The sequence below is a fragment of the Electrophorus electricus genome, chromosome 2 (assembly GCF_041902795.1).
Source record: "Electrophorus electricus isolate QZ-2024a chromosome 2, ASM4190279v1, whole genome shotgun sequence".
In the NCBI taxonomy this organism is placed as follows: Eukaryota; Metazoa; Chordata; class Actinopteri; order Gymnotiformes; family Gymnotidae; genus Electrophorus; species Electrophorus electricus.
Genome location: NC_137498.1, coordinates 15,335,672 through 15,350,969, shown reverse-complemented (window position 1 = coordinate 15,350,969; position 15,298 = coordinate 15,335,672). Strand labels below are relative to the sequence as shown.

The window sequence follows — 15,298 nt, the reverse complement described above, 5'->3', positions numbered from 1 at the left end:
CCAGTGGCAAGACATTTTAATGCTAATGGAATTTGCAATAATTTAGGTAATTTGATGAAAAACATCCCACCTACACTTTCAGAGATTTAGAAACCCATGAAACAGTGTCATGTCTTATAGCCTAAACTAATTCTACAGTCATACCTATGGAGCAGGTGTACATATAGACTGGTAACTCAGTACACAGTCTAAACTCATTTTAGTGCCTCACCTCTATAAAGGTGTAATGTGTCATTTTGAGCAGGTAAAAATAGAAACCACACTCATCTGGCTTTTGCTCTTTATTTTTAAAACAGAAATAAATTCTCACAGTGAAGTAATGGCTACAGTCAACAATAAAGCACTTGACATAAAATGATATGCACATTTATGTAACGACGGAGGCTAGGCAGGACGCACGAATGAGCCAACAAAAGTTACGTTTATTAACACCAGACAACAGACAATGTAGCACATAGGCTAATACATGGTCAATCAATAACAACATACACTACTAAACATGAGAGTTATACTCACGCACAGAAATGACACAAATTACTCACGCACAGTGATGACACAAAATGAGGAGCAGGTGTGAAACACAGGGCGACACACACAGAAAAAGACGTCTGGGAGGAGGGGCCGTACCGTGAACATTTACACATCATTTTTTATTTCATTAAAGCCAAAAGCACTACTACTAATAAATTACATGCAAAAAAGCTAATAATTCACATAAGTATTCAAATCATCTTTCAGCAGATTAACCCCTAATGAGGCATTTACAGTGAAGAAACAAATAAAATACTTGCTATTTACTGGCTACCATATATGTTTTTGTATGTTTATTTTTTGTCCATTTGCTTGATTGCATTTGTTTGTGTGTGTGTGTGTGTGTGTGTGTGTGTGTGTGTGTGTGTTTGTGTGTGTGTGTGTGTGTGTGTGTGTGTGTGTGTGAGAGAGAGAGTGTGTGCTTAATTTGAATTTAATTTGATGCTGGCATATTCTGTATAATCTGCATTATCCATTGGAGTGGATGCGGGTTTGGTTTTCTGACTGTGTATTACAGTGGAGTAAGTGATATCATCCTGTAGGAATAACAGATTAACAATTGTTACATAACACACATGTTTACAAAACACACATTCAGTATGATGCACACCTGTTCTTGTGCTGTTTTGCATTTCGCTTTTCGATTTACAGTTGCGTATAGGACACTCGAATCTTCCTGTAGAAACACAGAAATGGAAAATTAGCAAACTTGTGTGAACACTAAAGCACACTTTCACAAAAATGCTGTATATAGGAGTCTATACATGCACACAAATGCACAATTCAAATGCACCAATAACCTTTATGCACCTATGACCATCATGCAAAGGGCAACAACAATATGCTATATGTGGTGTGAAATCACTGGTACATGTCCAGAAGACCCGTTTTCATATGAATGCAGTGATAAGAGCTGTGCTCCATAAGGACAGAGGTGAAGTGAAACACATGTAGAATTTAATGGTAAATAATCCTTGTCTAAAGAAGGACAATATAACCCGCCTTAATACCTACAGGTCAGAAGCTTTAACATCAGTAGTCAAGAAATGCTTTGAGAAGCTGGTTCTGTTTTACGTCAAGTCCATCACTCCCACCTCCTTGGACTGATATAGTTTTACAGAGCAATCTACACTATGCCCAGTCACAATCAACACTATGTCTGTACTCATCTGGACCTTCTAGGATCCTATGACAGAGTCATGTTTGTAGACTTCAGCTCAGCTTTCAACACAACTGAGAGTGGAACCCTACGTCTGTCAGGGCATTTTCAACTACCTGTGAGATAGAAGGTAGCTTGTGTGCCTGGAACCTTATCTGTCAGAGCCCCTATCCATCAGCACTGGGGTTCCTCAAGGCTGGACACTCTCAGTCCTCCTCTTCTCCTGCTACACCAACAAGTGCATCTCCAGCTATCATCAAGCAAATGACCCTAACAGGACTCGTTAGCAACACTGACTGCTAGTGGAGTCAAGTGGCTCGTCTGGCTTTGTGGTGCACTGAAAACAACTTGGAGGTCAACATGCAAAAAGCAGTAGAGATGAATGATACATTTCTGAAATAAGACATCTGTCCATCTCCCTTTGTAACTCAGTACAGTAAGTGATGTGGAGTCTGAGCTTCCTACACACCACCATCTCCACTGATTTCAAACTGGAGATCACAACAGCCATCATCAAAAACATTCATCAAGAGCTGCTTTGTATCAAAAACTCACCATGGACCCCACACACTATCTGTATAAAACCCTCTGCTCAGGTATTTGTTACTGCTTCAACAAAACCTGAACTTCACAACCTGTTTCCCAAAGATGGTTTTCCTTATAAAAAAAAAAAAAAAAAAATTTAAAAAGTGCTGTACGTGATGTATGTGATCCGTTATTTGAACGGTATTGTACTAATTGTGTTGTATCATCTGAACCCCCCCCCCCCCCACTATTCATATACAAAATAGCACTCACTTGAACAGGTGAACAAAGCACAGCAGAACAATCCTGTAAAAACACACACACACACACACACACACACACCATGGAAGATTTGACCTTGAAGGACGTGTGCCAGTAATGATGCGGAGGTTGTTTTTCTTACAGTGGATGGTATGTGAGCATTCACCTGTGTCTCCTGCTCTCTCTTCTCTTCTGTTTGCCCCTTTCTTAGCCTCGTTTGTCCATGTCTCTGGACTACATTAGAAAACCAGACAGTGTGACCCACAACTTGTATGCATGCGTGTGTGTGTGTGTGTGTGTGTGTGTGTGTGTGTGTGTGTGTGTGTGTGTGTGTGTGTGTGTGTGTGTGTGTGTGTGTGTGTGTGTGTACCTTTGTATCTCCAGCACAAGACCCCCACGAGACCCAGCAGCAGGAGGAGGACAGCTCCCACAGCAGTAGTCATGAGAATATATAATAGATCACCAGCAGGGTTTTGGACATCTGAAGGCAAACGTTATGCAAATGTTATGTGTATTTGTGTGCGTATTAGTGTTTGTGTTTTTACACAGCATGCATTTTAATTGCTTTTTAAGATATTAGGAGACCATGTGGATATGCAGTAAATGCATGTTACCGTCAGTCAGAGTCTTTGCACTGTCAGTAGTGGAAGCGTCAGCTGGAGCCTTTGCACTTGTTTTGCCATCAAATCTTGATGTAAATTCTGTTGTTGAGATCCCTGGAGAGGAACATGTGTTTGTTAGCATAAGATGGTGTACTGCTTTAGTACTACTTGTGTTTGCAAGTTTGGCTACAGTACTGACCCATTATAAATGTGTATAGGAACATTCAGGATGGTTTACATTCGTGACACTAGTAGACATGTGATTGTACCTGAGGGGGGGGCAGGTGAACAAGCTCATCAGCGCATGTTTAAAAGTTTATTTAAAAACTAATTTTTATAATGAAGTGTTGACTTTCCAAGTAATGGTGTTATATTATAGAGTTAGCACTAATGCAATGGAATTATCCCTCTTGAGCATTGTGATACGGCCACAAAACAAATCAAATTATGTCAAAATAAAATTCCCAATGAAGTATTAGAAGTATTTAAAATATATATTTTAAATTTGTTTTGTATGTTGACCAAAAAGCTGTCAATGTGGTTGTATAGCCTGTAATTAGACTTCTGTGGTTGGGAAATACAGTTTTGCACTATCACTTTATTGACTGTCATAGTCAGGACACATGAAGAAAAATGCAATTTTCAGGTAAAACATGTCTTTGGACAATTGGAAATACATCTAATATTGGGTGAGATGAGTCAAAAACAGATCACTTCTGTCATTTTGTTATAAAGCGTTTAGTCAAACTAGTGTGACTGAGAAATAGTTTGATGCTGGTACTTCCTTAGGACACATGATTTTGGACTTGAAAGTTAATAAAAAATAACAATTTTGAGGTAAAACATATGTATTTGGACAACTGGGAGCACATCTAGTACAAGATGCTAAGTCAAAAACAGTGGATATCTGTCATTTTGTGAAGTAATACATTTTACATCAAATTTGTATTTTTCATAAATGTTGACATGTGCTGACTATGATATCAAAATGCCAGTGCAAAACAGTGTTTCCCCAACCACAGTAGTTTGAGGTTTCAGTTCACACAGTTCCTACTTACTGTTTGTGGATGGTCATAGTTAGGACGCATAACTCTTTAAGAAAAATGTCATTATGAGGTAAAATAGATAAAAAAGTTATTTGGACAACGGAACACATCTAGTACTAAGCAATGAATCAAAAACATGACATTTCTGTCACTTTGGGTGTATAAGATGTAGTGTGGCTGGGAAACAATTTTACACTGGCAGTTTATTGATACTGTCATAGTCCAACTATACACTTTAGAAATAACATGAAAGACAAAATGAGGGTCAGTGACATTATGGATTGTTTCCAGAAGATTAAGTCATAATATAAATCCCAGTCAAGTATTTTTAAAGTACAAGACCACTTTAACCACAAATACACCCCTATAAAAATGGATGAAATGTATATTTACCCTGGACTTGTTTTAGCTGTCCTTTTCCAAACAAACACCTACCAAGTGTAACGTCGACCGAACTCCAAGCACACTACAACACCCAACATGCCATTCGTCGCAAGGTCAAGGACTCATCCAATCATACACATTAATTCAGATCCTCATCACCAGAATATTGACAGCACCTGTTTTCTACTTCCCACCTCTTTAGACCTCACCAGCATTCTGAGGTATTGCCACTAGTTTCGACTGTGCATACTGAGCGTTATTTCCTTGATTGCTTTCCCGTGTTTCGACTGTGTTTTTTGCTCTCCAGACTACTGATTTTTTCCTACCCCGTTTGTATAGTTTGCTTGGTTTGTTATTGCTCTTTGGTTGTTGGACTCGGACTGTTTACCTGTATGATTTGGATTACCCCTGCCTTGCCTTTCCTTGTTTTGACCCTGGCCTGTTCACCCATCACAAAGTTGGAACAAAATAAATTTCTCTCTACATCCGCGAGCATCTGGCCTTACCTGTCCCATCACACCAAGCCACATCAGTGAGAAAACACTACCCAAGTGACCTGTAGCATTCATACTATGTCCAGTATATCAGCCTTTGATGGTCTAAGAGTGCTCTTTAGGTGTAACAGGTGCTACAGGTATAATGTAACACTAGTTTGCTAAAGTTCAGTTTATTTATGAGATTATCAATGCACTAAGAATATGGACCTAAGTTACTTACCTTTAAAAGTGAGTTTGATGTATAGTTGTTCATATTCCTTATGCATACAATCGTAATCTCCCTCATCTTCATCTGTCAGGTGTGATATGAGTAGAGAGAGATTTCCTGGAGCGTGAGCAGTACCTAGCTGAACTCTGTTTCTGTACTGTTCACTCTCACTGGAGATCACATCCCATGTTTTTCTTTTTGGGTGGTATTTCTTCCAGGTGAAACTCTCAGGTTTGGCAAGCAAATCTATGCAGCTGCAGGGTAGCAGTACTGAGTCTCCTGTGTGTGCAGTGATGTGTTTTGTCTCCCTGTTGTGTTCCAATACGCAACCTGTAGAAACACACCTTACTGTCAGACTCCACCACATTTGCTTGTTAGATTAATAAATATTTACATTAATATGATATGATTTTTAGCATTGTTCTAATGACATTCACTATCCTTATAACAATGATAGTTATAACTGAGTAATTTGGTTGCTCCATTTAGGCAACAATTTGAGCTTTGTTTGTTAATGCAGTTCACTTCATATAGGATACTGTAAGGGTTGGCACCAGGCCAAGGCCCCTCCGGCCACCAGAGGGAGGCCTCAAGTCAACCACACCACTAATCAGATTTAACACCCAACAGTTGGGTTAGACCTAATAAAAGCCCGATGACCCAGTCATTCAGAGCTGGTTGTTTGAGCCAAGCTCTTAGCTGGTAACTTCAGGTATTGAGATCCGTGAGCCTTCCTGCTACACCTCACTTCTTATCTGTGAGGGTGTTTGTGTTTTTACACCTCCCCTCTCCAGTTTTCCCTCTCGAGTCTGTCTCTCTCCCAAGGCTTCCCTTACCCATTCAAGTTGTTCCCTGTTTTCTGGTCTTGTTTGGGAAATTTTAGTTTGGTTTTCCTCAGTGCATCGGGCTTGCCATATCTTCCCGTTACGTCCTTTGTTCTCCCTTTTTCCATGCTTGGCATGGTGTTTAGTTTTTTTCCTTTTGTTTTACCTGATCCAAGATCTAACTGTTTTGGACAGGGGCCATCTTTGTTAGAGCGTGGCTGCTCACCCAATAGGCTATTGGTGTTATCACTTAGCTGAGCTGGGTTCAAGCCTGCCTTACATATATGTTCTTGAACTGTTTTACAGATCATCTTTCCTACAAAGGGCCATACTGATAGATACTTTGTTTCCCAGCATTCATACGTGACTCTACACTGGATCCTACTTTTCAAAGCCCTATTAATATGATCAGTTAATTATTCATGTTGTGTTTATGACCTGATTATATATAATCTTGCATTCAGAATGTGATTGTGTTTATTTTTGAGGGGGTGTGATGTTTGGTTGTTAGATTGTAGATTGTGTTGTGGTATTTTTTCATGGTGCTTTTATTACCCAGTTTGATTTTTTTTTTTTTTAAACTACCCTTCAGGAATTTCTACTCAAGCTTACTGTGGCCTGCACAGTGTTGTATTACCAAAGCTTGAAGAGCTGAAGACAGACCTGGTAGCTGTGAAAGAAACACACCACCTAAAGGAGGCAGGTTATGGTGCGACTCATGAAGACATTGAAGACCCATATGAGGATGTCACCACAGATGCTTCAACAGATGATGAATTCTAGACTAGATCCTGTCCACTGCATTTGCCACATTAATTTCAAATCTGTATGCCTATATAATACATGTAATGACGTTTTTATCCTTGTCTCTTTGTAGCTAGGTTGTTTGGTTGGGTGTTCTTTATAGGCTATAAGAAAATTAAAAAATGTATGCTTACCTTATTTCTTTTCAGCAGTAATTAACCTTTGTGAAGATGTGATCAAAACGTTGTGTTATAAAACACATATTGGAATAGCCCCTGTAAAACCATGTGCAGGTTATTTTGGGGCTACAATCCTGCACTTTTTAAAAATATATTTTTAAAAAATAATAAACCATTTGAATCAGTAATGAATGGAGCATTTAATTCTGTTTGTCTAGTTTCTCAATTTCATAATATAAGCATATATTATGCAAGAAAGTGTTTGCATAACTGCGTAGCCTTAGTACTGAAACACCAGAGTAAAGATAAGCCGTTTTGTTGAACATTGTATTGTGATTAATAAGCCTAATTTTCAGTTAAAATTGTATAATTTCTTAAGAATTTATTATTATAGTTGTTGTTTAGGTTGCATTTTGATCCTTAATGAGTGTTCAAATGACTTTGGATTATAACGAATACAGAGTGAGTGAATTGTACCTATGTGGAATGATTACTAATTAATTAATATATAGTTTACATGTATAGGTTATATTTACTTTATTTATTTAGATTTTTTAATCTGAGCCTGATAACAAAATGATGGCATAAAGAGGGGGAAATTATTTTAAAATGTGATAGTGTGATTTCTGATATGAGACTATAATGTCATTTCAGCTGCACTTTTTTCATTGTTCTAAACAACCACTGAACAGAATTTAGCGCTCGATTATGTCAGAATTTGTGTCATTCTATTTCTGACCCCAGATCAGTTTACTGAGTGGATTTGCCGATGACGATCATTTTAGAGAAAACATCAACGGAGACTACAAACAATTCTTCACGCATAAGAGGTACTGAGGAACGAAAACAAAACGTAAGTAGAATTTAGTTTTATCTACAAAGGCAGATACTAAATATTTGAAAAGGGAATCGTATTATAAACATGTAGCCAATATGCGAATTTAAAATGAGAACACATTTTAATGATGGAGAACTTTTGACTGAACGGAGAAATAATTAACGGGCTGATAGTGAGCTCCCCGCCCCACTAGTCACGTGGTACGGCCCGCCGCCTGCAGTGGGAGTTCATGGTCTTGTGTGAAACCACGACTATGTAGTCACACACACCTGCACCGGGTTATTCTCCTAATGTCTGTGTGTGTTTAAACCCCGGTTGGTGTGTGTATCCCTGTCGGTCTGTGTTCTCGCTAATGTTCACGTACGTGGTGCACTTTATGTTTGTGTGTTCAACGTTGCTCATGTTCATCTTGCCTGTTTCGTGTGAGCGCCACTGTGTTCGTTATTCGTGTTCGTCTAATAAACGTCTGTCTACGTCAAGGGAGTTTGTGGGACCTGCGGCACTCGGGCCCTCACAGCTGTTTAATTGAACGGACCGCACAAATATTTTAAAATGCGAAATAAGTGAGTAGAGAATGAACTAACAAAAGGAAACCTTGATAAATAAAAGGGGACGTAGCTGAAAATATTCGGGTAACCGAACTCCATTAGATGAAATACGTTGACTGAGACAAGGGAAAGTGACTTATGGGCTTGTTTTAGAAAAACCTCTGTAAGACCACGAGTGTGGCCATTATGCACTGTCGCACAACAGACAACCTTTGTTTCACATTTATTAACATTTGTAGAAGAAATTGAGCTACGGGTGGCCATTTGTTCGGTTACATAATAACTGTATATAAATATATAAAGTCTACAGGCTTTGATTTCTCATTTCCATATAGAGATATGAAACTGGGGTACAAAGGTAATCCTGTGCACAAATGCATGTAAAATAAGCCTTGTTTTGTAGAAAACTGTGTTGTAATCAAAGCCTAATTTTCATTTCAAATTTAATTACTTCTTAGGACTAAATCTTTAATTCTTAAAAATTAAAGGTTTTTTTTAAATATCCAAAAACACATGCAAACTGTTTCAACTTTTTAAAAGAAACTAAACAGCTTTATTATCATTCAGTGCAGTAGAGCTTTCTTCTGCCCTTTCTAGATGCCAAGGGACAACTTCATTATTAATATTATTACCAGAAGCCAGAAGAGTCATAGAGACCCTGCTCCCATTGCTTGGTTTAAGCAACATTACTGTGCCAATCTGGGAGAAAGTGTAAGTGTCTACATCTTTTTTACTGCATCCACGGTTTTATTTATTTTGCCTTCACATTTTCCTGACTTGTACAGATGGCAATCCAAAATATGCTGTCCATTAGTGGAGTTTCCACTGCCCAGGTGGGGTCAATGGATGATTCATTTCCTTTACAATTCATCACTGATTATTTCTCATTTCTCACTCAAGAAACAGGAGGACTGTAAGGAGGTTCGTACCATCCGGAGCATAACTGCTGAACACATTATGATCATAGAGTCAACGGGAGAGATTTGCTCTTTGGACCACAGTGTACATGTAGAAGGTGCAGATGTACTTTCTTGCATAAATCTAGCTTTACATTAAGAACACACAGTAGGACATGATGTTTGCTCACTTTAAATATGTTCCTGTACTTTGTTATGTAATTGCATTTTTATTGATTTTTTGGGGAAAAAAACAACATCTGTAGATGTAAGAGAGGATCTGGGTGGAGTAGGGGAATCTATTACAGAGGCAGTCAAAGTGGAGAACACCCCAGCTGGTGAGTAGCATCAAAGCACCACATCAATAATCAGAGTTTACATACATCCACTCCATGGACACCAGTTTAAAAATTCTACTTTTATTTCAAATATAAAGGCTCAGAATGCAAGAAGTTGAAGAGAGTACGCATCTTCTTCAGACGAGCATGGCAGGCTATAAAAAGCACCTTGTCCTGTGCCAAGCGCTCCAACAAAATTAGCCCTACTCTTTAACTTTTCCCAGGTCTTTTTACCAATTTATTTTGTATTTCTTTTTTCCCTTCATTTTCCCCAACCTGTCTTTTCATTTTCTGAACATCTTTTGACTTTTTGATTTATTTCTGATTAATAAATTTTACTTCATGCAAATATTTTGTTTGTTTGCATTCTGGACCTTTTAATCATATTTTCATTCTAAAACCAGCCAGGTTATGATTCTAATTCAGCCAAATAAATCTTGAATGATTCAACTCACTTTAATAACATTTTTAGATTATCACATATATGTACAGTTTCATGTCACTCAGCATTAAGAGAAAATTTCACACTCACCTTTAGTGAGAGGAAGTACAGTAAAGAGAAAACACAAACTTAGCATCCTTGTCTCTATGGAAACACCACTGAACTCCCAGCACACACTGACAACTCTACACCTAGATCTCCACTACCACTGTGGACATACACTGACTCCAGAATTCTCACAGCATTACTTCATTACTCCAGACCCTAATGTCCACCCAGCAGAGAGGAACTGGGAACAAATGAACTTGGCCAGAGCTCTTATGTTTATTTTCAAGTTCACATCACCAGCTTTACGGAGACATACAAAACCACACACAGTGCCATCATGTCCTTTGACCTGTGAGGTCTCTGGTTGTTTCTTCCTTTGTGATGTATCCTACAATCCCACACTGACCATGATGCTGCATCTGTGAAACCATATAGGAGACACACATGCTCATTATAAAGCAAAGGGGGTGGAGTCTGATGTAGAGGAGAGAAACAAACAGACATATATTATCCCATCGCTCTTATTCTCAAACTCCTCTTTCTAAGTTTATAGTTTTAAAATGCAGTTTATAGAGTTAATCACCTCAAAGCTTGCGCATATACAAATTTTTGCACTACTTTTTCATAGCTTGATATATTTTAGGTTTGCACTGTCTTATGTTGTCCTGTGTACTTAATATTTTATTCATTGTATCAAATTTGTTTTATTGGTAAATATACTTTGAACTATTATGCACTGTCACTACAGAATGCTGTGTGCTTTGTCTTCAGAGTCTATAAGCATGCAAACATACACACACACACACACACACACACACATTTAAGAATTTATAGATAGTGAGAGGACCTGCTTTTTGTTTGGTTTTTCAGTTTCCACATCACAATAATTTCTTTTGACCATTGCTTATGTAGAAAAGTTCTTTAAGATTTTTTGTGAGTAATATGAAGTTCTGAATTTACTGAATGAGTCAAAAACAATAAGACACAATAAGAACCTATTTGAACTTTGATAAACTCTGTTAATCAGCCTTTGAACATAGACATGGTTTGGGTAGTACATGAGCAGTCCCTTTTCTCAGTGAAGTACTGACATCTCTTCTCACAGTACACAATATTCCCCAAATTATCAGTAACCATACCAGTCCTACACATACTAAACCTGTTTTGTACTAAATTAAATTCAAACTAGACCTGCCATTGAGAACACACTGGAGCCTAGTTCTAGTTTTAGTCTGTGTTTAAAACATCATCCTTTATCCCAATTTCACGTTAGAATAGACCCAGCAGTCAGAGTTGTGCTGTTTTGATTATTAAACTACACTTTACCGAATAAAAGTAGTATTTTGTACTATTTCTAGCTAGAAACCACTGATAAGCCTGTCATGGCATAAGGCAAGAAATAGACTAGAAGGAAACTGAGCTTGTGAGTGTGTGACCATAGTTTAGCTGCAGAGGGACAGAAGCAACACGGTTGTCACTTCTGGTCTAAAATGGGCTTTAGACTCTGATCTGGTACCCACTGCCCACTGGTTGGAACTGTGAGAAATGAAACCGCAGCAGACGTCAGACATCCTGAGCTCTCAGACCAGAACAGTCTCCTCCTTTTTCTGGGGTGTTCATAAGGTGTTTTGAGACCAAAATGTTTATTGACTTTAAAAACTGCACATATTCACATTAAAATGCATACACATATCTAATACTTTTCTACCACAATTTAGTCCACAAACCATATTTTTCTCACACCACTAATAGATTAAGAACACTGCTGTAAAAGAGGAGCCTGGATGTTATATTTGATGTATTCACTGAGCTGAGTTATTTCATGACACAAGTATTTACATGAAAGTAGGGTCATACACTGACCATGACTGCAGACATTAGCATTAGGGTATTTATACAGCAGGAGACAAACAGGGAATATCTGGGAACAATTACTGGGAGGGGTAAGAGACAAAACTCACATGAGACACCATAATCAGTACGGGTGGGCAACTGTGTTTCATCCACCCTCACCCTCAGCACTTTAGCTCCCCAGGGTTGTGTCCTAAGCCCCATGCTCTACTCACTGTACACCTACGCTGTGTGGCCACTTCCAGCTCTACCATCAATGCCAAGTTTGCTGACGATACTGTCGTCATGGGTCTGATCTCGGACAACGATGAGAGGTCCTACCTGGAGGAGATTAAACACCTGGAAAACTGGTGCCAGGAAAATAATCTCCTCCTAAACGTCAGCAAGACAAAGGAGTTGATTGTGGACTGCAGCAAGAAGCAGGAGCGGCACTACCAACCTGTTAGGATTAATGGAACCACGGTGGAGAGAGTAGACAGTTTCAGGTACCTTGGAGTTCACATCTCGCAGGACCTGTCCTGGTCCCACCACACCAACTCCCTGGCATGCACTATTGAGAGCATCCTCACATGAGTCTGGTTTGGGAACTGCACCAAGCAAAACAGACAAGCACTCCAGAGCATGGTGCGTTCAGCAGAGCGGAACTTCATATGGAACTTCCTGACCTGTAGACCACCTAATACAAGTGGTGCCAGACCAAGGCTAGGAGGATTGTGAAGGAATCCACCCATCCCAACAATAGGCTCTTCTCTCTGTTGAGGTCAGGGAAGCGCTTTTGGTCCCTGAAGAGCAACACAGAGAGACTGAAGAGGAGCTGCTTCCCGCAGGACATTTGGGGCCTGAATCAGGCCAACTGATGGAACTGAAGGGACTACTCTGTGTATGATGTCCACAAACATCATAAAACAAAACAAAACAAACAAACAAAAAAAAAACTGTGAATTGTAAATTGTAAAAACTGGAAATTGTACATTGTATATATGCATAGTATACATCCTGTCTTCATTCATCATAACATATTTATTTATTCATTAAACCACTCTCCATTACCCTGTATCTCTCCTCAGCCATGGACAGAGCAGTTACATAAAGCATTTCACTGCCAGTTATAGCATGTATGACTATGTACGTGACAAAGAGTCTGAGGTCACATGTGTCAGGCCTCTGCTACCAGGCCAGTGTTGAGAGATCATTCCTGAGCCCCCCACCCCCACCCCCCCAATTAAATTAAATAAATAAACATATTTAATAAAGCCATATGTGCAGAGCATGACTAGCCTGACTGTGTACTGCTTTCCCAGTGGGTTTTCGCATTACACACACATACTTACTCACACAGTGACTATGTTTTCACTGGCTTATCATCAAGAGAAAAAGGATGTGAGTTTTGCCTACCACATGCTCAGTGTCTCCATCGAGGGTTGGCCGGATAACGTCAGATAACCTCAGATAATCTCAACCAAAACCCTAGTACCATGCTATTCTTAATCAGTTCAATAACAGTGTTTTTATGAGGAACTCCATCCTTAGAAATTATATTGTAGCCTTGCATTATTCAATTCCATAGAAATGTATTTTTATAATGGGTTTCTCAGCAGGTGTTATCACAAGGCAACAATTACATAAATCAGCTTTAAGAGATCGAGAATCCAGGCTCATCCTCTTCTGTTCGACACGGGATGGTATGATCATTATAGTTCCCTAATATACACACCCTTGTACGTGGACATGCCTAATAATTTAGTCTCTCTTTCTGCTGAGGTTCACCTACCCCTGATGTCATGATGTTATTGAGCCTACACCCGTCTCATCTGCCATGGCTACTCCCTCCACCCACTGATGTCCCCTGTTGTAGCCCACCACACCTCCACCCCAGCCAACTAATTCTCCGTTGCCTTTGATGGACATTCTCTTGTGGGATGGGTTTCGGACATGTGCACACATTTGGACAAGACTAAGACCTCTAGAGAACCAGACTAGACATTAACTGCTTATTTTTTCATTTTATTATTATTTATTTATTTTTCTCATAAAATTGTTACTAAATTATCATTGTGGTGACCGTTGTTGGCCAGAGGAGGATGGGCTTTGATTTTATAAGGTGTGTGGGTCTAGTTATTGATGTGTATACATGTATTTGTGTGTTTGTGTGTGTGTACTGGTATATGTAAATACCTCTTTCCGTCCAGTAGGATGAGTCCCAGCAGCAGAAGGACAACACGAATGAGGATAGAGTAGTACTGCCTGTGAGAGACATTTTGGGAAATATTGCCACTTGTATTGTCTGTGCATTGTCTATGCTGCTATGTTGCCACTGTTGGGCCCCTGAGCAAGGCCCTTAACCTACAATAGCTCAAATTGTCATAACTGTAAATTGCTTTGGATAAAAACATCAGGTAAATGTTTTATCTGATTGGATCTCTGAACCATTTCTGATTTCTTACTTCTATTTTTTGCCCCTCTTGGATTTGTCTGCCTGGATATTTTGTCTCTCTAGATTTTGACCTGGACTGTAGCTCATCTCTGTGATGCTCCCTGGCTCTGTTTATCCTATAGTACAGGCTCTGACCCTTGCCTGTGTTTTGACCGTGGTGGATTATCCTTTTCAGATTAAAAAACCATGTTTAATTTTATCCTCGAGCATCTGGATTTCTCTGAAACATCACAGTGTCACTGGAGTGAATGTGACATTGTTCCTCAAAATCCCTACTGAGCCAGTTAGTGATTGACTGATTACACCATGAAGTTCAGAGCTGGATCACAGCAGAGCTTAAAGCCCATGAATTTCAAAAAGTAGCATGGTCATGTGTATGTGTGTGTGTATCTGCATGAGCTGTCCAGTTTTCCTGACCAAGTGGACCAAGAGCTGCATCATATACAGAATGAACAAGTGAGGAATAAATAACACAAACAGAAATAAACAAGTGAGCACATTTCACACATAGTACCCAGTGCACCCAGATTAGCAATACATATATGAGGAGGAAGAGGTGCATGCTGGGAATTCTCACATCTGTAAACTGGTAGCCATGACTACAGTGACATCAGAATAACTTAGGACTAAATAAGAAAACAGTATTTAACCTGGAGTCACTGGAGTGAATTTATGCTGCTAGAGTCATTTAGTGATTGACTGATTAAACCATGAAGTTTAGAACTGGATAATTGACACTGATGAGGATTTGGAGACTGTTTGACAATCTTCATGGGTGAGTGAAAGACATAAATATGTCATTCACACACCACTCAGAGGAACAGCACAGCGGAATTTTAATTAAACTCACAAACCCAGAAAGGAAGCATGTGTGTGTGTGTGTGTTTGTGTGTGTGTGTGTCTGTGTGTGTGTGTGTGTGTGTGTGCGCGTGTGTGTGTGTGT

At 39.2% G+C, this 15,298-nt stretch overlaps 1 long non-coding RNA gene across 1 annotated transcript; it reads left to right on the top strand.

Moving 5' to 3' along the window:
- The first annotated feature begins 8,912 nt into the window (after window positions 1-8,912).
- LOC145660300 (uncharacterized) lies at window positions 8,913-10,113 on the top strand. The gene is made up of 4 exons (XR_014126552.1): window positions 8,913-9,057; window positions 9,247-9,361; window positions 9,509-9,580; window positions 9,679-10,113. It is a non-coding gene; the product is annotated as an uncharacterized LOC145660300 (long non-coding RNA).
- Window positions 10,114-15,298: the final 5,185 nt, after the last annotated feature.